General features: G+C 46.4%; 1 protein-coding gene across 2 annotated transcripts in view; it reads right to left on the bottom strand.

Annotated features, from left to right (window-relative positions):
- SMARCA1 (SNF2 related chromatin remodeling ATPase 1) overlaps window positions 1–25,099 on the bottom strand; it is a 2,209,746-nt gene that overhangs the window by 1,096,619 nt on the left and 1,088,028 nt on the right. The window lies entirely within an intron of this gene.

Raw genomic sequence — 25,099 nt, 5'->3', positions numbered from 1 at the left:
AGTTGCCGTTGCTACCGCGCTGTGACTCCCCCCACGACTTTTATGTGTCCTACATAACCTTCATTGAAAGGTAAGTTCCACCCCATATATATTATATATATATATATATATATATTTCTTGGAACGTTTCGGGGTGATCTATCAAGCTGGGACCCACAAGGAAAGGGGGAGTCCCACAAGCAAATTTCATATAGATGTCTTTAAGCAGCACTACCCCAAATACTGCTGAACGGAATTACATCTAACTTGGCAGGAAGCTAGATGTTGGTAACAAGATTGTGTTTTTTTGTGATTTGTGGTTGGGTCAGCGCAAGAGTCTTGTGGGAGCGCCAATTAAAAAACAGAGTGTTCTGATTGGTCCAGCCAGCCAGCCAGCCAGCCCCAACCCCACCTGGCCAATAAAGACTTCCATGGGAGCTAGCGCTCTGATTGGCTGCTAGCAATATGAGAAACATGCTGCTGGCAGTCATTTACAGGACTTGGGGACTAAGGGCCCTTATGTAGGTAATAGGGAAATACCGATTCCTAAATACCGAATTTTGCCGATTCAGTATTTAGAAATCGGTATTTCAGATGTAGGTAAGAATTCGGTAAAAAATAACGAATTCTTTTTTTTCTTTTTATTGAAATATAAAAACAAGCAAGGCATGAAACATGTTGTACAAAGTGCAAGTCCATTCAAGGGTGGAAGAATACAATGAGCAGCAATCGGTATAAAGGAAGGGGAGGGGGGGACAGGGGTAAGATGCAATAAAAATACAATAGAATGGTCAAAATGCATTGGTCAGGGGGAAGGTGGAACATCAGTGTTATCAACTGCAGTTGGTATACATATGTTCCCACGATAACTATTCCAAGGTCCCCACATTCTACACCACTTCCGGGGACGACCCCTGGCTAGGTACACAGTCTTTTCCCTGAACATACACCAATCCATGTTTTCCTTCCATAAGTCTACTGTAGGAGGCCTCTGGGATCCCCGCAACTGAGCAATATCTCGCTTGGCGATCATGGCCCCCAGGGATGCCCACTGAGTCTGAGCTACGTTATAGTCCGTAGGTTCCAAAACGTTCAACAAGCAGCGTCTGGCCTCCGGCAAGAGAGCAACACCAGTCACTTCCTTCATGACCTCATGGACCCCACTCCAAAAAGCAGCAATCTCACGACATTCCCAAATAATATGAAGAAAAGTAGCAACCTGCCCACATCCTCGCTTGCATAATCCCTCCTCAGAAAAGCCCATTCAGACCAGACGGGGGGCCGTGACATAAATCCTGTGGAGGATCTTAAGTTGTACCAGTCGGAGTGGAGCTGGATTCGCGACCTCCTTGGGAGAGGAGATCGCTGACTGCCAGTCCTAGTCATCCAATTCAAGACCGTCACAGGTCCACAAATCCCGGAGAGGTAGCAGGAGATCAGGCCTATTATTGATTAATTTCTTGTAAACAAGGGAGATGGTACTGTCGGGTACATGGCCATCCAACAGCCTATCCTCAAGTGGGGACGATTCCGGAATCACCTCACCCAAAGGGAAGACTGGCATTAAGGCATGGTGAACCTGGACTCCGTCATTAACATCTCAAATGATTTCACCTGGCCCTTAACCCAGAGGTCGCCCACCTTACTACCACCAATAAGGTCCCATCTATCGAATGCCTTGGTTTTCCACAACTTACCAAGCCTGTCCGAACCGAAGAGCGGGGTCGCTAAAGTCAAACGATCTTTCCACCCCAAGGAAGTATTAGCATTGTGCCACGTACGCACCGCCGTCTTTGTAGGCCCCAACAGAGTCTTAACCACCGATTTTGAGTAGAGCGCCCTATAATAATTACCCACGGGCAGCAGCCATCTATCCATAGCGAAAGCAGGATTCAATGCAGGACCATACATACCATGGTTGATGGCACCCAATTGAGCAGCCCAGTAATAGCGTTTGTCAGGGAGAGCGATTCCCCCATCATACCAGGGGAGCGTCAATTTGGCAAGAGCAATGCGAGGTCTACCGTCCCATATCAACTTCCTCTGCAGATCTTCGACAGCACGAAAATAGCTAGCGGGGACAATATCAAGAGTGTTTTGGAGAGCATACAAAAACGAGGCAGAGACATCATTTTAAATAGGGCCGCACGACCGAGCGGCGAAAGCGGAAGTTTACGCCAACCCGCAACGTCCTGTTTCAATCTAGCCAGAGGGGGGAGAAGATTCTGTTCATAACGGGCCATTGGATCCAACGAGATAAAGATACTGAGGTACTTAAATCCCGTCAGAGTCACCTGAATAGGGCAGGTACGTGGAAGAAGAGGGACATCACCAGAGAGAACGTATAAGTAGGATTTCGCCCAATTGATTATCAAACCAGAGTTCCTACCAAAGGAGGCCAAGACATCGCACAGAACCATCAATGACTTCCGGGGTGAGGAACCCAGCCAATAAAACCAGGTCCAAACCCGAACTTAGCCAACACGGCCCATAAGTATGGCCATTCCACGGTATCAAAAGCCATCGTGGCATCTAACGACGCCAAGACGGCCGGCTCACGCAACGTCGCAGCTCTCGCGAGAATGCCGTGCAGACGCCTGAGATTCAGGGCGGTATTTCTATGCGGAATGAAACCGGATTGATCCGGATGTATCAAGTCACCGACAACGGTGATCAAGCGGTTAGCCAGCAGTTTTGCAAGGATCTTAGGTTCGGCGTTCAAAAGAGAAATCGGCCTATACGATGTGCACCTGTCCCTCGGTTTCCCTTCCTTATGGATCACCACAATGGTCGCGAGACGTTGATCGCTGGGTAAAGAGCTGCATTCACAAGCCTCCAAAAACATATCTCTTACATAGGGCGCTATCTTGTCAGGCCGTAATTTATAAAGTTCAATATGAAGGCCGTTAGGACCCATAGCCTTTCCCGAACGCAAGGAGCGAATCGCGAGAGCCACCTCTTCTGCAGTTACTGGAGCATCAATTTGTTCCCTATCCAAATCAGAAAGACGCGGTAAAGCAATATCAGGCAACAATAGATGTGAATCTTCCTCCGGCCTATCCGACACAGAGGTATATACTGACTGAAAGTGATCTGCAAAACACTGAACGATCTCCTCAGCTTCAGTAATACAACAGCCGCTCGCCGTCTCGATCACGGGCACCACACGACTAGCCCTGTCCTTCTTATCCAGCCACGCTATCAATTTGCCAGCTTTATCTCCTACGTCATAGAGCCGTCCCTGCTGTTCTCTACTCATTGCCTTAGTTGCGTCAGTAACTAACGCCCTATATTCCAACTGCTTGAGTCGCAAAACATGCGTCCTAGCACGCGTAACTTCCCGCTCCAGGCCGAGCTCTAGGTCCGCTATCTCCGCTTCAATCTTAACCAACTCCTCGTCTCTCCGTTTCTTACCAACTGCGATTAACGACAGGGCATGGCCCCTAAGAACAGTCTTGAAAGCCTCCCAAAGGGACACCGTCGACAAAACCGAACCCTCAATATCAAGAAAAAACTGGTCGAGAGATTTCACCAGATCCGCACGAGTTTTAGGGTTCCAGAGGTACCATGGGTTGATCAGGGCTACCCGACCCTCCGTCCCAGGATTGGACCCCATAAAAAGCCATATTGGAGAATGATCAGAGATCCCCCGAGCAAGATGTTTAACCTCAGTAACAGAAAGCACCTGTGCAGCCGGGACAAAAATATAATCAATTCTAGAAAGGCTACCGTGCGCGCCCGAGTAAAAGGTGTACTGCAGCTGAACGGGGTGCAACAACCTCCAACAATCAACCAAGCCCAGAGTATCAATGAAATCATGAAGCCAGTTCTGCGCCCCCTTAAGATCTCTAGGTGGGTGCCGATCAGTCATACCAGAAGCCACAGCGTTAAAATCACCACACAATAGCAATGACCCCTCGGGTAGAGCGAGGACCACCCGTCCCAAGTCCTCGAAAGTAGTTGACTGTAATCCAGGGGGGACATAAACAGAAACCAGGGAAAGAGTTCGACCCTCCCACCTACCCGTTAGAGCGACATAGCGCCCCCCTGTCATCTAGAACCGTTGCATCGATCTCCAATGGGAGAGTAGCCTTAATCAGTATACCAACCCCCCTTGAGCCTGAGGAAAACCCAGCATGAGCGCCCAGACGATACCCCTTCCTATTCATGGCATGACAAGTATTACCTATCAAGTGCGTCTCCTGAAGAAGGACCACATCTGGGGAGAGACGTTTCAATAATTACAGCACTACCCCACGTTTAATCCTATCCCCCAACCCATTCACATTCCAACTCATCTGTTTCAGCCCCCTACCTCTCCATCCGAAAGTGAAAGTCCCAACCCCATCAAGAATCCAGCACTTCGATCAGAAGGTCTAAAAATACATTGCCTTGCAGAAAAACAAACAAACACCCCCCGACAAAAAAAACCACTCCCCCACGAACATCCCGTTACGAATTCCCCCACCCTGCACCCCTGCGTAAGACTAGAAAGCTTCCCCAACTTGCAGTGTGCCTGTCCCTCCACATCAACTAAGCTACAAAAACTAAATCAGAGGAGGAAAGAGACCCACCAGTAGTCCCGCAATGCCCCTGGCTGTCACAACCACTCAAATTGCAGGATTAGCGAACCACAGGAGGTACACTCGGATGTGGCGTAGGATAGCCGACCTCGGCACCAAGGGGCCGCTTGCCTTCGAATCTCCCTCGGGGAAGACCAAATCGAAAGTGAAAGTCAACCAGACCGGTCGACCCCACCACCTCAGGCCGATGTTGTTCAACTACAGCTCGGGCACTGTGCCAACTCCACAACCGGGCATCACGGAGGCGTAGGCCGCAATCTTCAGAGCACCACAACTCCGGTCTCCGGGGTCCGATTCGGAATCAGAAAACAGATCTCGCCTCACCAGTGGTTCATCTTCACGGATATGTCAATGAAGGACAGGATAAACGACAGGATAGATGTGGGAGGCTACGAGGGTCTTGGAAGCCCTGTGCTCACGCGGCCATCTTGGTCACGCGGGATGCTCCTCCCCCAATACCGAATTCTTAATATTCGTTATTACCGAATGGGTAATTGAGATTCGGTAATAACGAATACCTACCCTAGAGGTAGAATCCGAAGGCACGCCAAAGGCAAGCCCGTCCGCGCTAAGTCTGCACCCTGTGCCAGGAACCCAGGCCAATTCCATCCAAACGCAGACGATCGCTTGATCTACACCAGGGAACAGCTCTTGGACTTGCAACCTCAGGAACAGGGGGCCTGCCGGTTTTTACACGCAGACTCTAGAGGATGTTCACAGGTTTACATGTGTTAACTGTGAGGCGTCCTTTCCACTAGGGGCTGGCCATTACTCTCTTAAGGATGGATCTGGTGAGCCTAACCCTGTCCCATTAAAATAATTGTTCACTGGGTATATATTAATGCTTGATCCCTAATTAAAATGCCATTGAATTTAATATTTTGGGTCCCGTCAAAAACCCGATTGGGTTTTTATTACAGAAACCTGGGCCAGAGATGGCTCGGGCCCTGATCGAGTAGAGGCAATTCCCTCGGGGTATCTCCTTGTGAGACAGGATAGGGAGGGGAAATTGGGGGGAGGTCTAGGGGTAATGTATAAAGATGTTTATTCCTGCTTTACAGAGGCCCTTACCTCTCCAACAGATGCCTATCAGGCTCTTTATTTTTCCCTGAAAGTTCTTCCGACTAAGTTTTAGTGGAGTGATTACTTATCGACCTCCTGGACCCAGAGCCCTGTTTCCTCAGAATTTTAGTAACCAAATAGAGCCTTATTTAGCACATTCAAAGGTTACGTTTTTGGGGGATTTTAACTTTCATCTAGAGAAGACAGTGTGCCCTGAAACGCAGGCCTTTTTGGAAGTCCTAGAATCCTGTGGTTTTCCTCATTTAGTGAAAAGTTCCACACATACGGCATGACATATCCTTGATGGGATTTTTTCCAATGACCCCAGAGTCATGGTCCTGGATCCTATTCCCCTGTCCTGGTCTGACCATTCTGCTATTCCTTTTACCCTTGTAACGGCAGTACCTGCTTTGGACACCTGCAGAAGGAATAGGGTGGAACGGAAGAGAAATCTCAGACGGGTTAGTAAGGAGGCTCTTCATGATAAACTCTGTAACTATTGCCCCTCTTCCCATGTTGATGTTAATGTTATTTACAATGAGTTTATCAGCTGGCTGATAACAGCCTTGGACTCTCTTGCCCCCCTTAAAAAGCATTACGAGGCAAGAAAATGTCGTTCTGCCGCCTGGTTTTCCGAGAGATTGAGAAAACTCAGGCAGGTTTGCCGATAGCAGGAAAGAAAATGCCGGAGGGACTTTTCAAGAACAGAAAGGGATCTGCATAAAAGCCGGTTAAGGGAATATAAGGAAGCTATTAGAGAGGAAAATGTTTCTTATTTTTTTAGCCATGACCGAAGCTACTAGATTCTCTAAGGCACTTTTCTCTATTATCAACTCCCTTTTAGTGCCTGTGACTAGTGCCAGCACAGAGGCCTCTCAGGACTTCTGCGACAAAATGGCAGACTTTTTTCATGCCAAAAATAAGGGCATTTATACCTCCCTGAAGAACTCAAATCTGGGGAATGTTAAAGCATCTCTCCCTCTTGATTCAGTGAAAGTTCCTACGGTGAACTGTCATTAAAAATCTTTTCCGCCTATTCTTCAAGAAGAAACTGAATCGGTGCTAAGTGGGATTAGGTCTGGTTCCCCACTTGAATTGCATCCTCTTAAGATCCTGAAACTGGGAAAAGAGGCAGTTATATCTCCTCTAACGACTATCATTAATTCCACCATCTCTGCTGGCCAATTTCCCACCGCATGGAAAACTGCAGTGGTAAAAGCCCTGCTCAAGAAGGCCTCCCTTGATCCAACCGAATCCAAAAACTATAGGCCTATCTCTCTGTTGCCTGTCCCTGCCAAAATCCTGTAAAGACATCTTAACCGCCATCTCAGTTGCTACTTAGAGGAATGCCAACTGCTCAATGGTTCGCAGCATGATTACAGGATGGATTACAGCACAGAATCGGCACTAACCGTTGTCTTTAACAACATTCCGCAACAGGCTGATGCTGGTCACACCTCCTTGTTGATCCTCCTGGACCTGACTGCAGGCTTCGATACGATCTCTCCAAGTAGGCTGGTTGGTAGGCTCCAGGAAATTGGGATAGAGGAATCTGCACTTAACCTGTTGTCATCCTTCCTTATGGATCGTTCACAGATAGTTAAGATGGGTCAATTTTTGTCTGCCCCCAAACAATTGGGGCGTTCTCGATGTTAGGCGCCAACTTGTGGAATCTGCTTCCTCGCTCAATCTCTACTTTGGAATCACATTCTTCCTTTAGGAAATCTTTGAAGACCTGGCTATTCTCTTGCTCCAGCTGTCATCTCCCTTAATCCTTTAGTTTTAGTAAACTGTGAACTTTGATACATTGATCCTGTCTGCAGCGCCTTGAAACCTTTGGGCTAAGTTTGCGCTCGAAAAGTTTTATATTCATTCATTCATTCATTCATTCACGTCCTCGACCACAAGGAATGCAAAATGGATGGACATGTTCAAAAGTCTGAGTATCGTACTGAATGATTTGAAAGAACTGAGACGCCTCTCTGTACTTCCTACATGACTCTAGAACCTTTACCCTTGATTCAGATTTATAAACGACTGGGATTGTTGCACCCACTTACTCATGGTAAACCATAATATCATGTTGCACTTCATTTAAGCATGCATACTTCACCTGTACCTTTGATTGTATAATAACCTATCGTAAATTTATGAATGCCACATGTGTTTTTATGTACTGATGTCAATGTATGTTAATGATGATTTACAATGACAGATGAGAACTGGCCCCAGATGACACTCATCACTACAAAACGGATCATATAGTTAGACAAACACGTGGCAACTGCAACAATCCCTGTGTATATGTTTCCCCACGAGCACTGTAGAACTTAACATTCCCTAAAACCAAGAAAACTAGGCTGCATCTATCCCTTAAAAAGTACCCAAATTATCATGGAGCAGGCACGGCCTGTGCAGGGCGTTATACCGGGCGGTGACGTCAGGCGGGGGAGGGTCAGGGTGGGGGGTTGTAAAATGCGTGATATGGACCATTACAGGTAAGTACCGGGAAAAAAAAACCTAATTTTGTTACCCGCGCTGCATCACATTGCATGCTGCGCGGGCATAGAAATTCGTTTTTTTTTCTTCCCGGTACGTCACCGCCCGGTATAACGCCCTGCACGGCCCTGCACGGGCCGTGCCTGTCATGGAGTCACCATTAAAACAGATGCAAACCAGGTTCCCCACACTGACTAAATAATGTAACAAGTTTTGCCAAGAATGGCACACAGAAACTAAGACACACAGGTTTCCCTGGTCACAACAGGAGAAAGACACTATTAAAACTATGGGCCAACTTCGAGAAGGCCCAGACCGATATTTCTGTCCCACAGACAATTAGCAGGGCATCTGTGCCGCACCTTCTCCATCATATGCGGGTATGGAGGTGAACTCCCTGATGTCTGCTATTCTCCCATTAAGATACACCAACCCACCAGTTGAGAGAGCCGGAGGGCCCTCTACCGAATAACAAACTATTAGGTCCAGGCACGAGGCTCTAACAGGCCAGCAGGCTCAGGCAATCCAGCACCACTGTATTCCAGTCCTAGAGCTCCCCGAAGTTTGATCCCTTGTCCATCGCATTCAGTCCATCGTACCCCAGCGGCGCGGAGAATATGATCTTCCACTGATTTGGGTGAACACACTCGTTAACAGGGAGATTCATAGTGGTTCTGGACAGTGATACAACTAGCCAGGGTGAGGAAAGGAGTCCCAGTTCTCTGGGTTCCAATGACTAGGTGAAAGGCACGGGGTTTGCGCAGGTAGCAAAAGAAACGAAAGGAAGCAAGTCTGAGAACAAAATCCAACCAAAAAGTACAGAGCACAGCTCAGAGCGAAAGAGGCAATCTTAGTGGGTTTTAGAGGAAATGGCGCAAACTAATGAGAGAGAGAGAGCTCACGCCATGAGAGCACAGCAAGAACGCAGAACAGTGTGCGCACCACCTGAAGAGGGTGGGGGTAGGTACAGAGCACTGTTCAAGGCAGAGTACGAGATAGAACTAGAGAAGAGGCTTTCGGCTTGGATTCGAGCCTCACCAGATCGTTAAAGCAGTAGAGGGGCTGACCAGAAAATAAGAGACCTAGGTAGCCTGGTACACCCCAACTAAGACACAGGAGAAGTAAGATGGTACCTCTGCGTGTGCAAAAGGAGAGCAGCGACAAAGATATCCACTGCTCCTCCTGAATGCCCTGGTCAGACAGCCTGACCCCAAGGGGGATAGTGGCCTGAGAGGAAGGCGAGATCTTTGCAAGGCTATTTTACCACCTGCTAGCCCGCTGGACAGAATAAAAGAACCAGTACGATTGACCCTGGCCGGAGGAAGGAATCCTCGAACCAGAGGACATGGCTGTTGCAGAAGACTGCATCCGACTGGCATGGAGGGGGAGATCCCAAGTGGAACTTCCCCTATATGCAGGATTGTCTAAGAAGATGGAAACTCTATGTTAGGGAGAGACCAGTGGAGATACGCCAAGCCACAATGTCCCCACTACTGCTGAAGGGCACATCATGGGCCATCTATGTGCTCTGGACTCACATACATGAAGAAGGGCTGAGGACCACATTGCCACTCTTGCTGGATGGAACAGGGGAAATGGTTCTCAGTTTTGAGAAGAATAATCCAGGAGCGATAGGTGATGTCAAAAGTCTGCTAAGTAGCCTCAACGGGGAGCAGACTAACATGGTGTTTGCTAGAGGTCACATCCCAGCAGTCACGCTGACAAGCACTGAGCATAACGGGGTCACATTTAATTCGTACAGGCACCAAATATGGACTACCCTGAGGGAAATGTTCCCTGACTGGCCAGATATAGGTGGGTGAATGGCAGAAACTATGAAACCTGATGAGACCATGACTGATTTTCTGGATAGAATGAGGGAGTGATGAGGACAAGAGACAGGACATCCATGGATTGATATGGGCTCATAAGTCAAACTATTTTAGATTCGCCACAAAAGGGGGCTGCCCACAGAAATACTGAGCGGTTTAGACAGCGTAGTGGGGTTGGATACTGTCCCACATATTGCACTATTATAAAAAGAAACAAGAGAAAGATAGGGAGAAACAGGAGTCTACCCAGAGACACACCACTATGTTGGTCTAATATAAACTGAAAAAGACTGCCCTTGAGGGGGCCGTGTGTGTGCAAATGGCACCAGTATTGAAGAGGGTTTCATTCTAGCGATAACGGCAAAAATCAGGGAGGCTGGCAGCCGTCAGACCATAGAGAATGTTACTATTACCATAGAATGGGCCACGTGGCCGATCAATGCCAGCTACAAGCATATCACAAATAGAGGTCGATAAGCCTTGGCCAGTCACCGCGGAATCTCCATCCCCAAACCCAAGACCAGGGTTACCTGAATGCACCTTACTCTCAGCCGCAGGGAAATCAGTCAGCCACCACAACACGGATCATATAGCTGGACAAACATGTGGCAACTGCAACAACAAGCAGGAAACCCAGCCCAACAGGGACCGGGGCCACAACTGTGGTAGGGAGAGATAACTGCCCGGGGAGGCAATGCCTTCGCACAAACGCAGAACCCAAATTCGCAGTAAGCATAAACCCCCACCTCCAATGCAAAGCACCCATTTCATGGACACCTGAAAATTCACTGTACAAAAGCCCAAATGAAGGAACAATAAGATAATATTAGAGAAGTCAAGCCTTTACTTGCTTTCATGAATTTAGGGCTGCTGGACATGTTTTGTCGATCAGGTATCCTCACTAGAGTCCAGCATTTAGGGTGTCTGTGGCAGCCTAGGCTCCACTCTGCTGCTGATCCTCCAGGGATGGGCTGGCTGACCACACCCCAGGGAGAGGACAATTGGACGGAGGGCGCAGGAGGGCCCCCGAGCAGTCCTTAAAAGCAGGCACCCAAATCCTGCACCCACAAGTCAGTTGGGACGGGTTCCAATTTCCAAGTCGCAAGGTCCTCGTTCTCAGGTACCCAGCTTGGGACCAAAATTCCTTCATGACGTGAGGTTCCAACCACTCCCTCAAAAGCTAGCAGCCTCCAGCCAATGAAGGAGTCCTTTAAGTTGCAAAACAAAGCTGTCCTACAGTGTTGGGAGCCAGGTTTCCCTTATGAAGACCTCATAGCATCCACGGCACAAGATCCGACATGGCGCCGAGTCATTCAGGAGGGGAGGTTAGCCCCAATAACAACCAACTGACCCAGTCCACTACCATCATTGGATGAATTTAGATGAGTTCTTGACCTTAAACTCTGGATTCTCCACGCAGCAATGTCTTTCCGCCCTTTCCCTCAAAATTTCAAGTATCCAAAGCCTGTTCATCCCCCTCCAAAATAATGAAAGAAGCATGTCACTGGTTAGGAGTGCCTGGCCACAGCTGGTAACCGCAGGTCCAAATATCAAAGGAAAGACATGGTCCGAAGGAGAGGGGGGTGCCGAGGGAAAAGGGAATCTGCAAAGTCCATCACAACTCTGAGCGAGAGTATAACACAGAATGTGCTCACATCCATATTAGGCCGGGCAATAATCCAACACACACGGCCTTACATACACCATCTAGAGAAAACAGTAAGTCAAGCCTCAAACACTACAAAACGACATGACCAGGGTACACAGGGCCATGGAACAGCTTCCCGACCATCCTCCCTTTCATGAAAAATACGACCATAGATCATGTGATATCTAGGGAGGCGCCCAAAAGACCAACAAAAATAAGGTGAAACTAGCCCAAAAGATATCTACAAAAAAAGGTTGTAGCCAAGGCATCTGGTGCCACGATGGGCGCATTGCAGGCCAGGGACTTGAAAGGTACATACGTGACCTCAGGGCACTTTGCGTTCGCCAACCGCATTCAATTGCGAAATGCCCCTCTTTGTACATCAACCCGCACAGGTGTGGCTGAAAAGACACTGCCCACACAGATAAGCTCCCTCATGCACTCACTAGAAGACATAGGATGTTGGTGGGCTGGCGTCGGCCACAGAGTTCAAGTTAATAACTGAGACCACCCACAAGCTCACGAAGATTAACCCGTATAAAAACTTTTCAGTCACATGGGGGGGCAACAATCCATAAAAATGAATGTGTCCCACTCTTTAATATAACCCATCAAAAATAGATATCCTGACTAGAACCACCTTCCGGTGCCTCACTAAACAAGCATTGGCATAGCCAATAGGTCTCGCCTTTCGGAATTTATGTGCTTAGCTAGAACTTCTGGCTATGTTGTAGAGCAGGGGTACTCATAGTATTGCCCGCGGGCCGCCAGCGGCCCGGCAAGCCTTTCTTGGCGGCCCGCAAACCTTGGAGACAAGTACCAGTTTAAAAAAAAAATTCAAGTGTGTCAGTAAACACCGCCGGTTGCAGCAGCCTGGACTCGGAGAGGCTCACCTCTATGGGGGCCGGGGGATTCCAGCCATTGGGTGGAGCTGCAGGGCCTCAGAAGAGATGAAACAGAGCAAAGCCTCATTAACACATTCATGGTCTTTTAAAGACCCGTGAAGTGCTCGGGTGCAGCTGTGTGCGCGCCAGGCAAGCTGTCTCATCCGGGGCTGCCACACAAGGGAAGGGGGGCCTTGAACTCCATGGGTAATAGAAGCTGAGAGCGCAGGATGATGTTGTATTTTCCGCGTGCTAGGAAAAAGGCCTGGGTAGGCATATCCGTAGCATGAGAACTGTGCAAAATACCATTGCTTCTTACGTGTGTTTATGAAGAATAAAAGCAACTTGTGAGATCATTTTGGAGTATTTTGGAACAATTATTTTTGGAAACATGGATTATTAATATATACATTGTTGTATCGTCACGTATGCTGTCTGCACTGTAACACTCTTTTTCTTGCATAAGCAATCTTTCTGCCCTATTTACATGCTGCACCCAGCGTCTAATGGTCAAAGACTCCAAAAACACACACGCAGGAAGTCTCATCCTGGAGGAAGAAGTTCAAGAACTATTTGGATATTATTTTCGGATGACGAATTTTTCTCAATCATGAAGTCTGAGATATATACTAAGGACTACCTCTAATGTGTCAACATCTTAAGAATTGTCACTCAGTATGAACAGCGTGTTGAACATCAAAAGGGAGGGTGGGGTACATAGAGTTCATTGCCTGGCGAGAGTTTTGATTGATGTAATAGGTGAAAAAACGGCTTTTGAAAATGTTGAGGGTATACTTTATGTCCATATTGTTGTATAGTTGCACCAGTGCATGATGGGTTAGGTAGTTTTTTGGGACGAACATGTTAATCGTGGGCTAACATCATTGGTTTAACGAAAGGTGTGGAGTTATGATGCTCACATTTAAAGAGGGGAAAAATCAGAGTTAATCACCTACGCGTCATTTTGTTGAGAGATGAACCAGTGTGTCATTAATAATGTGCTGCAGATTTTGGGAAGGCTGGGGAAGGTGGTTCGATGTGTGCAGCAAAGAGCTCTTGCTTTTCGTGATATTTCTAATAGAATGATTACACCTCGCCTAGACAGAGATAGGGAGACGGAGATGGAGAGAGAGGGGGAGAGTCAGGGGAGGGCGAGGGAGGGAGATGGAGGGAGAGTCAGGGGAGGGAGAGAGAGGGAGAGTCAGGGGAGGGCGAGGGAGGGAAAGTCAGGGGAGGGTGAGGGAGGGAAAGTCAGGGGAGGGTGAGTCAGGGGAGGGCGAGGGAAAGAGAGGGAGTTTCAGGGGAGGGGGAGTAAGTAAGTAGGTAAGTAATGAAAATGTATATTGCGCAACTTAGCCCAAGGGCATCAAGGCGCCAGAGGGTGAGAGGGAAAGAGTCAGGGGAGGGCGAGGGAGGAAGAGAGGGAGGGAGGGAGTCAGGGGAGGGCGAGGGAGGGAGAGAGTCAGGGGAGGAAGAGAGTCAGGGGAAGGGGAAAGAGAGAGTCAGGGAAGGGCGAGGGAGGGAGAGATAGAGGGAGGGAGAGAGTCAGAGGAGGGCGAGGGAGGGAGGGAGAGAGTATGGGGAAGGAGTGAGAGAGAGAGTGAGGGCGAGGGAGGAGAGAGAGGGAGAGTCAGGGTAGGGAGGGAGAAGGAGAGCCGGCGACGAGGGAGGGAGAGACAGAGGGAGGGAGAGAGTCAGGGGAGGGCGAGGGAGGAAGAGAGTCAAGGGAGGGTGAGAGAGGGAGAGAGTGAGGGAGAGAGAGGGAGAGTCAGGGAAGCGAGAGAGAGGGAGAGTGAGAGAGGGAGAGTCAGGGGAGTGAGGGAGAGTCGGGGGCGAGGGAGGGAGAGAGAGGGAGTCAGGGGAGGGACGGAGAGGGAGAGTCAGGGGAGGGAGAGGGAGAGTCAGGGGAGGGGGAAGAAAGAGGGAGGGAGGGAGGGAGGGAGGCAGAGGGAGACAGAGGGAGGGAGGGAGGGGGAGGGATAGGGAGGGAGGGAGGAAGACAGCGAAAGAAAGGAAGGGAGACAGAGGGAGAGGGAGGGAGACAGAGAGAGGGAGGGGGAGACAGAGAGAGGGAAGGAGACAGGGAGGGAGGGAGACAGAGAGGGAGGGAGACAGAGAGAGGGAGAGAGACAGAGAGACAGAGGGAGGGATGGAGACAGAGGGGTGGAGACAGAGGGAGGCAGACAGAGAGAGGGAGGGAGACAGAGAGAGGTAGGGAGACAGAGAGAGAGAGATACGGAGACAGGGAGAGGAAGAGGGAGGCAGCGGGAGGGGTGGAGACAGAGCGATGGAGACAGGGATGGAGACAGAGGGAGGGAGAAAGGGTGAGAAGGAGGGAGACAGAGGGTGAGAAGGAGGAGACAGAAGGTGAGAAGGAGGGAGACAGAGGGTGAGAGGGAGGGAGACAGATGAGGGAGGGAGATGGAGGGAGGGAGAGAAAGAGAGGGAGGGAGAGAAAGAGAGGGAGGGAGGCAGACGGAGAGAGAGGGAGGGAGAAGAAAAAGAGGGAGGGAGACGGAGAGAGTGAGGGAGAGTGAGAAAGAGAGGGGGGAGGAAGGGAGAGAAAGAGAGGGAGGGAGGGTGGGAGACAGAGGGAGGAAGAGATAGAGATGGAGGGAGACAGAGAGAGAAAGAGAGAGAGAGATATGTGTGTATGTTGGGTCTGGTGGCTCAGTGGCCAAAGACGTCCGCTGCAGGGGCCTGCGATCAACCTCATGGTCACAGGTTTTTTTGGGCTCTAGCCCCACCCCCTCACTCACTGACCCCGCCCCCACTGGTGTGGCCCTCAGCCACAAACCACACTGTTAATTTGGCCCCTGAGAGAAAGTTTGTGAGTACCCATGTTGTAGAGCATTGTGGCTGCTGTGCATTATGTTGAAAGTTATAATAAAAAGTGTTAGGCATTCTTGTTACCTTTATACAACTGAAAAACCTGATTAAAACAAGATTTTCACATAAAAAATGTCTTCTAGTTTTTTTGTACTTGCACTGCTGGCAACTTCTTCCTGTCTGTTCTCATGCTTGTTTGTTATAATTTTTTTTGTTATGGGGAGCAGGACATAAATAACGGGGCAGTGGAGGTTGGAAAACAGTAATTTAATTAGAACACGAGCAGCGGAACTGTGGTGTTGAGTGAAATTATGCTTAGTGGTATGTGGAGGGTATTTATGTTGCATTGAGTAGAGTGTAATTATGTGGCGTGTAACTATGTTGCACTGAGTGGTATTTTGTGGAGGGTATGTTGCATTGAGTAGAGTGTAACTATGTGGCATGTAATTATGTGGCGTGTAATTATCTGCCACAGTGGTATTATGTGGAGTGTATTTATGTTGCATTGAATAGAGTGTAATTATGTGACGTGTAATTATGTGGTACTGAGTGTTATTATGTTGAGTCTATTTCTGTTGGATTGAGTAGAGTGTAAATATGTGGCAGTGAGTGGTAATATGTGGAGTGTATTTATGTTTCATTGAGTAAAGTGAAATTATGTGTCTTGTAATTATGTGGTACTGAGTGGTATGTGGGATGTATTTGTTGCATTGAGTAGAGTGTAATTAAGTGGCTTGGAACTATGACAAACTGAGTGGTATTAGGTATTAGAGTGTAATTATGTGACATGTAATTATGTGGCACTGAGCAGTAGTGTGTGGAGTGCATGTAGCATTCAGGAGTGTATGTTGTATACAGTAGAGTGTAATTATGTGGTGTATAATTATGTGGCACTGAGTTGTATTATTTGGAGTGTATGTTGCATTGAGTGCAGTGTAATTATGTAGCATATAATCATGTGGCACTGAGTGGTATTGTGTGGAGTGTATTTATGTTGCATTGGGTACCGTGTAATTATGTGGCGTGTAATTATGTGGTACTGGGTGTGTGCCTGCAGTACAACAGACTCCTCATGTGTCTCATGGAAGGCTGTGTGGGCAAAGTGACGACAAATGCAAATCTATATGCAGGGTGCCATGAATGTGGCTCCTCTGCATGTGCTCTCAGATGTCAGCACAATTAACATCTCTCTCTCTATGTAGCTTATAGTAGAAATGCATCAGGCAACCAGATGTCTGAAACTGATTTCCAGATGATATGATTTGTCACCTAAATGCTTTGGAAGGATTAATGCTAATTACATATGTAGCCTTCAAATGTGATTTTTGATTGCCAGACACCCACTTGTGGCACCCATCATGTGTCCTGTAAATACCTTCACTGGCCCTTTGTCGACCTTTACTGATTCTTACCTCTGGGTTGAACAACCAAAGCATGAGTTTCCATATCCGTATCATGGATCTGGATCACAGCAGTCTTAAGGCCAAGATTACGCCTGGGTGGACTTACAAAATGTTTCTCTTTCAAAATCTGCTTCAATTAAATGAAAAAAGAAATGTTATGTATTGCACGAAATGTACGTGGATGTTTTCTTGGATGAAAACTTAATTTCAAGTGTTGTATGACCCGCCGCTCCATGCCTACAGTGCACCCTCCTTTCTCTACTGCCCTGTGACTCGGTGCTCTCTCCCGTATTTCATGTGGCCTCCGTTGCCCCATGTCACTTTGGCCACCTGCTGCGGCTGCAAAGTGGGCTGCTGTGTGGCAGAGTGCGGCTTTTGAATTAAAATCTGCACTCTTACGGCAGATTTTGCCAACAATATTCTAGGAGGTCTGCTAAATAAGATAGAAAGCCAACCATCTGTTGGTTTTCCTTCATTTTAGACATATTGTTGGAGAGGACGTTTCACCAGTGGAATCTTTTCAGGGAGTCGTACTTTCCTCAAAATGTTGAAGACTATCCATTGCCCTCTAATTTTTGCCCAAAGTAAATCTGCAATTTAACTGTGGGTGTCACAACTAACATTTCTTTGTTACCCCTTGCATAAAGTTGCCATATTTTGCCTCTCATTGTTGCATTAAATTTGATGTTAGAGGACAAAACCAAAATGACTTAATTTTGTCACTTAGAAATCCTTTCTGAAGCATAATTTGTGGCTGTGGTAAATGATCTACCCTTCTGTTGTGGTTTACCACCAAAAACTGAAAGCACAGAAAAGAGTGAGAAGCTATTCTGAGTGTATGCTACATATTGCAGTGCGCCTTTAATCACACACTCATTAAAAGTACATTTTTTTTAATAGAGCTGCTGCCTAATTTTCCTCAGCACTCTACATAACCTATTTTCATGTAGGAAGAATCAGTGTTATTATTGGTATTTAAAGCCGGAGAGCGAGTTTAACATTTCTTCCTCTGAAATCAGGATTTAACTATTAATGTATTTATTTTGTGCTGCTTGTTATGTAAGACTTACCAGCAGGAACATTTTTACCTCCAAACCTGTTATGGACAAAACCGTTTAATCTAGGGGTGTGTCAGCTATGTTACTCGTTTCGTTTTACAATTTAATTCTTCGGGGGTAGGAGGGATATTTAAGGATTAAAGGTCACAAATGGCTTTTAGGTACACCTGAGGCAAAATGTACAGCCTTCCACGCCATTAGATGTGGATTTTCTTTCATGACCAATTTGTCCTGGGCTTTCGGATTAGTGTTTGTTTCGATAAATATGTTTAGAAAGATCAGGAAATCCCCCGACACCCGCCCACTGCTTATGTGGGACAGACACCAGCATGACATGTTGTTGTTTAAGCGGCTGCCTCTTGTCAGTAAAAAAGATAACTAGTGGCAAAAAGCAACAAGTCACAACATGCGAGCTGCTTGGTACGCATGCGCTCTTGTGACATCTGACAGATACCAGATGGCACACTGCGCGCCCCGGCTCGTAACCCCAAGCCGTATGCCTGGGCGGATACATTTCTTAGGAAAGGCGGGACATGCACCCATCTTTGCCCAATTGCGTGCAGTCTTTGCACGCAAAGCCCAATAGGAAAAATGCACAAAAAAACACATGCACAAGAGTGTGAAAAGTACTTAGTAAAGCTTGTAGCCCTTACAAAAAAGTCTAGCAGAGCAGCGCATGCGCGCTGGCTCAGTCGAGTCCTAAAAATGTGTGAGTGGAGAGTGGAGTACGCACCCTAAAAGAAAAGCACATGAACGCCAAAGGAAAATGATTGACAATGGCATATGCAATAATGCACTGCTTTCCTAACTAACCAATGAACGCAGCTCTTATACAACAGGTTGTCAATCAGTGCACCACCTTCTCAGCAGTCAGATAAGCACCACAACAGGATCTACAGTGTTTGAACCGAGAGCTACCATGAACTTCTTTTGCCTCCAACTTTGGTACTTAAAGACACTCCCAATTACCAGAAGATTACAGACATCTCCCCTGGATTCATCCCAAGAATACAATGTTCAATAAGTTATGTATTGTTGTACTTCCATGTACCTTGTTCTGTTTACTATGGGTGTTGCCACATCTATTCATCACCAAATCACTGCCGAGTCAAATGGAGTCTACCCTGAAGCGATCACCGCGCTTGCTTAGGGACCGCTCCCATACCACGCTTAATTACACTGAACCCAACACTAGAATCTGCATGCACTGCACAGCGCCCTCTTTCACAACATGTGGCTTCAGCACATGACCGAGTGGGCTCCAAGACATCAACCAGGTCATGTTACATCTGTTTTCTGATACCACATGCAGTCGGCACAGACATGCTTTACTTGTCCTAAGAGGTAGCCCCCGAAAGCAAAATGCCTTCTCCACTTATACATGTGTAAGATTTGGGCCAAAATATAAACCAACACAGTGGTATCCTATAGAGTAGTAGTGAATCCGACCCGATACGAGACCAAACCCACAGGATTGTAACATGACACTGACCCTAGCAACATTCAAACTGAGCTAGATAGGAATTGTAAAAGAGGCACCATAGGGGAGGATACTGTTTGGCACGAGATTTTCCGGAGAAGAGATTCTTGTAGGCTAAAAATCCACCACACCAATGCATGAACACGTCTGCCCCCGCTTCCATCTGTGGTCCCAGGGTGGCCTTTAGCATATCTGGGGCTGTCTTCTTTAATAACAAATGGACCCCAGAAACAGTGGATGTTGGTGACCCCCACAAATAAAATTAAAGAATATGCAAATAAACATTTACAATTAAAAATAAAAAAATTAATTTTTCACTCACCTTCTTAGCCTGTAGCACGTCCTCAGTGTTCTCCGGCCGGCTCCAGACTCCTCCAGCGCACTGCTCTCATTCCTCATGAGAAAAGGAAGCCAGCCAAACCTGCCAGGCCAGTCATACTAAATGGGCCACTTGACACTGCTGCCAATCAGCAGCAATGATGCAGTGGTCAAGCCCTGCCCTCTCAGTTTGTCAGAAAGCCCAAAAAAATCAAATGTTAACAGAATCCTTTCAATACCATTTTTCCCAGCTTTCTGCAGCACTGTGTGTGTGGGAGGGGGGGCACCAATCGAGGAACCGGCGCTGCCCAGACATGAAGTTCCAGTGTTGGGCTATCCACTTCGATGATACGAATGGAAATGAGTCTTGTAGGGGAGGGTTGAACAACAGCATGATACCCCGAAAGGAAATCAGGGATAGTGAGGTGAATAGATACACGTGGCTAGAAGGGAAACATGGCTAATTGTAAGGAAACTTACACTGTATTCCTTGTGTTTCAGAGGTAAAAGAACCATTCCAATGAGAACAAATGAAAATTGTGGCACAATACTGCACATTCCGTACGTGCAGTGGGACACCTCCACGCTGATGGATACATACTGGTAATAAGGGGCGTTTGCCTACACTCATTTCTATTCACTATACTTTCCAGGTACGTCCCTGAGAATTGTACCATTAACGTAACTGTTTATCCGAAATCACAGGTCAGACCATGTTTATATGCATGTTTCTTAACCTTCACGTATAGCTTCGTCACAGTCGAGCAACAACCATAGACCCGTCTTTTTTCACGTACTTCTCACGAAATTGGTGCACATTATTAGTATGTTCCGGCCATCATCCAATTTCACCGCACATGCACTTGTCACCAGCATGAACGTTCAGTTTCTTCCACCTTTTTCTGTTTCACATTCAAGTAGCGCCTAACTGCATTGAACGTCGGTTCACCATTTGTTCCGTTTTTCATCAGACAGCATGCACTGTCTACTGATTACCATTACCATTTCTTAAACCAGATCTGCCACTGCTCGTTCACGTTTTGTTGTGTATAATCATGCATGTACACAACCACCACCAAATGTGCGATGTATTTGACAATTTGTATGTTTATATTTGTATGCTTACTGCTAAAATGTGCTTACTTGACTGCTTTCAGAGAACAAGTCCCCTGATGAAGGGCCTTCGCCCGAAATGCACTGGGCAAAACATCACAACATGATGTAACATATTATGAAAATAATAATATGAAAATAAAATGATGAATTGAAAAGTTCACAGGAACCAGCATTGTATGTTTTCTTAAAACCACGCAACAGAAGTTCATCTTGAGTGCCTCCAGGAGACGTTACTCCTACGGGAAATGACACGCATTCATACATGGCCTCTGCTTCGTCATCACAATACACACCCCAACCCTGGTCATTCCCAGAGAAGATCTGTCGGGATTGCACCAACATCAGCTAAAGAAGAAGACGAGACTTGCATAAAGCTCAAAAGAACTGCTGATTATTTTCGCTGGGCTCAATACAGGGACATTCCAGAAGAATTCAGACTGTTTTGTGGCACATAAATGAACATGGGCGAGTATGTACTCTTCTTCACCATGCAGACGAAAGCAAAGTCCGCTGGTTACACATAACCAAGTGGGAGATGCTCAAGATGATGAACAACACTTAGCTTGATCTTAAGGTGATCAAGTAAGAACTGAGCGCCATCCACCTAATGGTGATGTAACATCAATATCTGTTGGACTTAATCATTGCAATAGAGGGAGGGGTGTGTGCCAAGATCAGTGCTGCACATTTTTCCCAGGCAATGACCAATACAATGGGACTCTGACTCTTGCCATCGAAGCACTGCACCATTTACAAAGAGACATGCATGCGGAGGGAGGTGCCCCTGTACAGGACTGGTCCTCTTGGCTCCCCCATTGACTGACCGGTCTGTGCACGTCCCTTTTGCCTTTTTATATATTTCAATTGTTTTTGTGCGATTTCCTGCACTTGGGGCTTTCCTGCTGTACAAACGCAGTCTTCCAATTGGGTAGAATGTAAGTAACTATGGAAGTAGCAATAGTCAAAACTGAAGAACAACAAGCCCCCTATAATATGACTGTCATGAAGTATGGGTGGACAGGGTGATGAGACATTACTACACCTTCTATGCATCTGCCCCTCGCTTCTAGAAACCTGGAAAATTGTCCTTCGTGAGATTTTCAGGAAAAAACTATTAAGGACATGCAGGGCAGCTGTCATAGAATGTCTGGGAGGCCTGTCAGTGCAACTGTCCTGCAAAGCTATTACGTTTTGGGAAACGGCAGCCAAAGAACTAGACAAAATACAAGAATCAACTTGAGTGGCTCTGACAATACTTACAGGCCTGACCTCACCTTTTCATGTACTACTTTTTGATCTCTCCTCAATGAAATATCCTAGCACTTTTAAACCGCACTGATTATAAATGTAATATTTCGTATTTCAACTGTTAATGAGGATTGAGTAATGACGACACAGTGTTTTTTATTCTTTGCATCTTTCAAATCTTCACTTTTAATTACTGTGTAAACGTGTTTTTACAATCTTTTACAATTGTGGGTTAGATATTGTAGTTGAAATTTCAACTAGAGGTGGGAATGTTAATATTGATAGAATTGATGTCAATGTTTATAATGATACAATCGCACATAAGAACAAAATCGCATCACTGTTATCTAATTCGCCCACCATGAACTCTCCCTCAACACCGACTCAGAAATACGCCGCCAGGCAGGGTCTGCGACCTAGGCATGAGGTTACTAATTAACAGGTCACAAATGGGATGGCACATAACTGGCAAAAAACATGTGCAACCAGGAAACTCAGGACAACCCCCCAGATAAGCGCAGCGACACCACATTGGCCCAGGGAGATTGGCCCCAATAAAGCACACATGGCCAGAAGGACGCGTGCATTCCCAAATCACCATAAAGTCAGATGCCACATGAAGTTAGGGAAACATAGCTATCAGGACACAGCACACACACAACAGGCAGTGATCATGTGCCCCTCATGCCGGACATTTAGACGCATCACCCACTAGCCCCTATTGTGTACACACAAGGTTGAGGCCCACCTACATTTGTAATTAGGGGTCTTATTTATGACACCACAGAAAAGGCCTGCATTCTTATACCAAAAAGGATTGTCAGAAGTACTTTATGTTACCAAAAGAAATGTATAAACCCCTGTTCACACTGATTGTACTTTGAGACAGTCCTCAGATCCGCTTCAGTGACTGTACTCCTGACGAAATGTTTAAATAAACCAATAGTTTCTGTTTTGCCAAACACCTCTTGTCTTTTGTTTTTTCAAGGTAAATTCAAATTCAAGCTACAAGACTATGTTAAATTTACGGAGGGACCTCATTTTGAAAACTAGAAATGATCTAGCATGTTAATCTATTAAAGATACAATGTTGAAGAATGTATATGGTTAAAGTTAGAGGGTTCAATTTGGCATTATGTTACCGATTATGAAGAGTTGAGAGGGGACAATCACATGTTTTCAGATGATACACGAGAAATTTCACCTCAGATTTAGGGTTGCTGAAAATCTAAACATTCAGGGCCTACATTCATAAACAAAGCAAAATTCTTGTTGTAATCCTCAGATTCCCTATGCAGAGGAGCATATGCAATTTATCTACTCACTAACATAACATTTATGATATTATCTGACTTCAGCTGCAAAGAAAGAGGCCAGTAGAAGACAGAAACTCACTGGTAATGTTTCATCTGTAGTTTATATGGTCTTAGCTGGCACAGACATTATACAGACATATATGATTACATTGTATCTCAGCAGGCAGGTGTCTTATTTCTAGCTGAAATATGGCTGCGTGCTAATTCCATGCCAGATATTGCTTTTGTATCCCATCAGGCTACTCCATCTCACGTCTTGATTTCCCATCCAAACATGCTAGAATTGCTATTATTCACCATTCCACTCTCTCATATATCCATTTGAACACCCTCCCATTTGATTATAGGAATGCCTTAATTTTTCCCTGAAACTCAAACCTTATTCCTTAACTGGTGCCATGATCTAATGCCCCCCCCAGCATAATAACAAACTTTAACAACTCCATTGCTGAATTTCAGTCGCCTTTTAATCTTGAAATATGACAACTACGCTTTCACCTGGATAACACTTCTCAAACCGACACAGCTTCTCCATTTAGATACCTTCATTACATCGGGTCTTGCTCAAATGATATCCTAGTCTACTCATGTATCTGATCATATCCTTGATCCTATCTTTACTAACTTGTCCTCACTCCAGATAGCCAGCCACTGCCTTTAACCAGGTTACTTTGTTGCTCCTTTCTCCTCTTATATCACAGGCCATCCATCAATAGCCATGCCTGCAGCTTCTGACATTCAGCGGTCCAGGAGTAAGAAATCTTGTTAACATTAGTTCTGTGCTTTACCACAAGATGAGTGGGTCATGTCAATTTGGTTCCCATCGTTCCTCCTCTCCCGGCCCCACTCCCCCTCTTTCTGCTCCATGGCATACTGATGAATTCGACTCTGCAAAACACCACTGTAAATACCTAGAGCGTACATGGAGGCAATCTTACAATACGGAAGCCAAAACCAACTGCTTAGCAGCCATTAAAAACTACCAACATCTAGTAGGCTCTACCAGGATTGATTATTATCAACACTGTAGGTAAGCATCCAGGGAATGATTTTCTATTAAAACCTTCCTTTAACCTTGGACCTTGCACTAATATTGGCTATCAGGACCATCACCATGAGATGGAAATCACGTAAACACCCTGAAGTGCATGCTTGGTATACAGAAATGCTCCGTTGGGGTGGCGCACAGAAGAGATTAGAGGTCTACGTAAAACGCCAATTTCTCTCGAATGGGAAGTCATGTTAGAAGGGATAAGGTCACATAACACGGATTCAGAAGATTAAAATATTGTACACTTCACAGAATTGAAGCCCAGACTATGAGAATGTTGCAAGTCGCACGCCATTTTTGTACCTCTGTATGCGCAGATTATGTTCATGTACCGGCGGGACTGGCTAATGTGTGTATATATGTGCAATAGACAGATAGAGACTGGGACCTATGGGGCGGGGGGAAGTTGGGGAAACTTTTAGTTGTTTATATATACCATTGGAAAACAGTACAGATCCGAGCAATATCGTATAGAAAAGTGTACAATAAGCGCTGAGAAACACAACTATGTTTGTCTATAAGAGAGGTACACATTGTGCTCTGTAACACTTTGAATTGTAATGTACACACGGATTGTCAGTAAATAACTGTATGCAATAAGATAACAAAACTCAATAAAATATGACCGACAGATGAGGGCACTATATACTAACGGAAAACAGGAAATACTTACAGGACCAACGGCACACACGATTAAGATATGGCACGCCGCACAAAGGGCCTTGGGGTGGGAGGGAGTGTTGACACAGGCCACTCCCCTTTGGGAGACGCGACGATTGGGTACCCTAGCAAA

This window comes from Lissotriton vulgaris, chromosome 4_1 (genome assembly GCF_964263255.1).
Source record: "Lissotriton vulgaris chromosome 4_1, aLisVul1.2, whole genome shotgun sequence".
Classification (NCBI taxonomy): Eukaryota; Metazoa; Chordata; class Amphibia; order Caudata; family Salamandridae; genus Lissotriton; species Lissotriton vulgaris.
The sequence above is the reverse complement of the archived record's forward strand: the minus strand, read 5'-3'. Positions and strand labels throughout refer to the sequence as shown.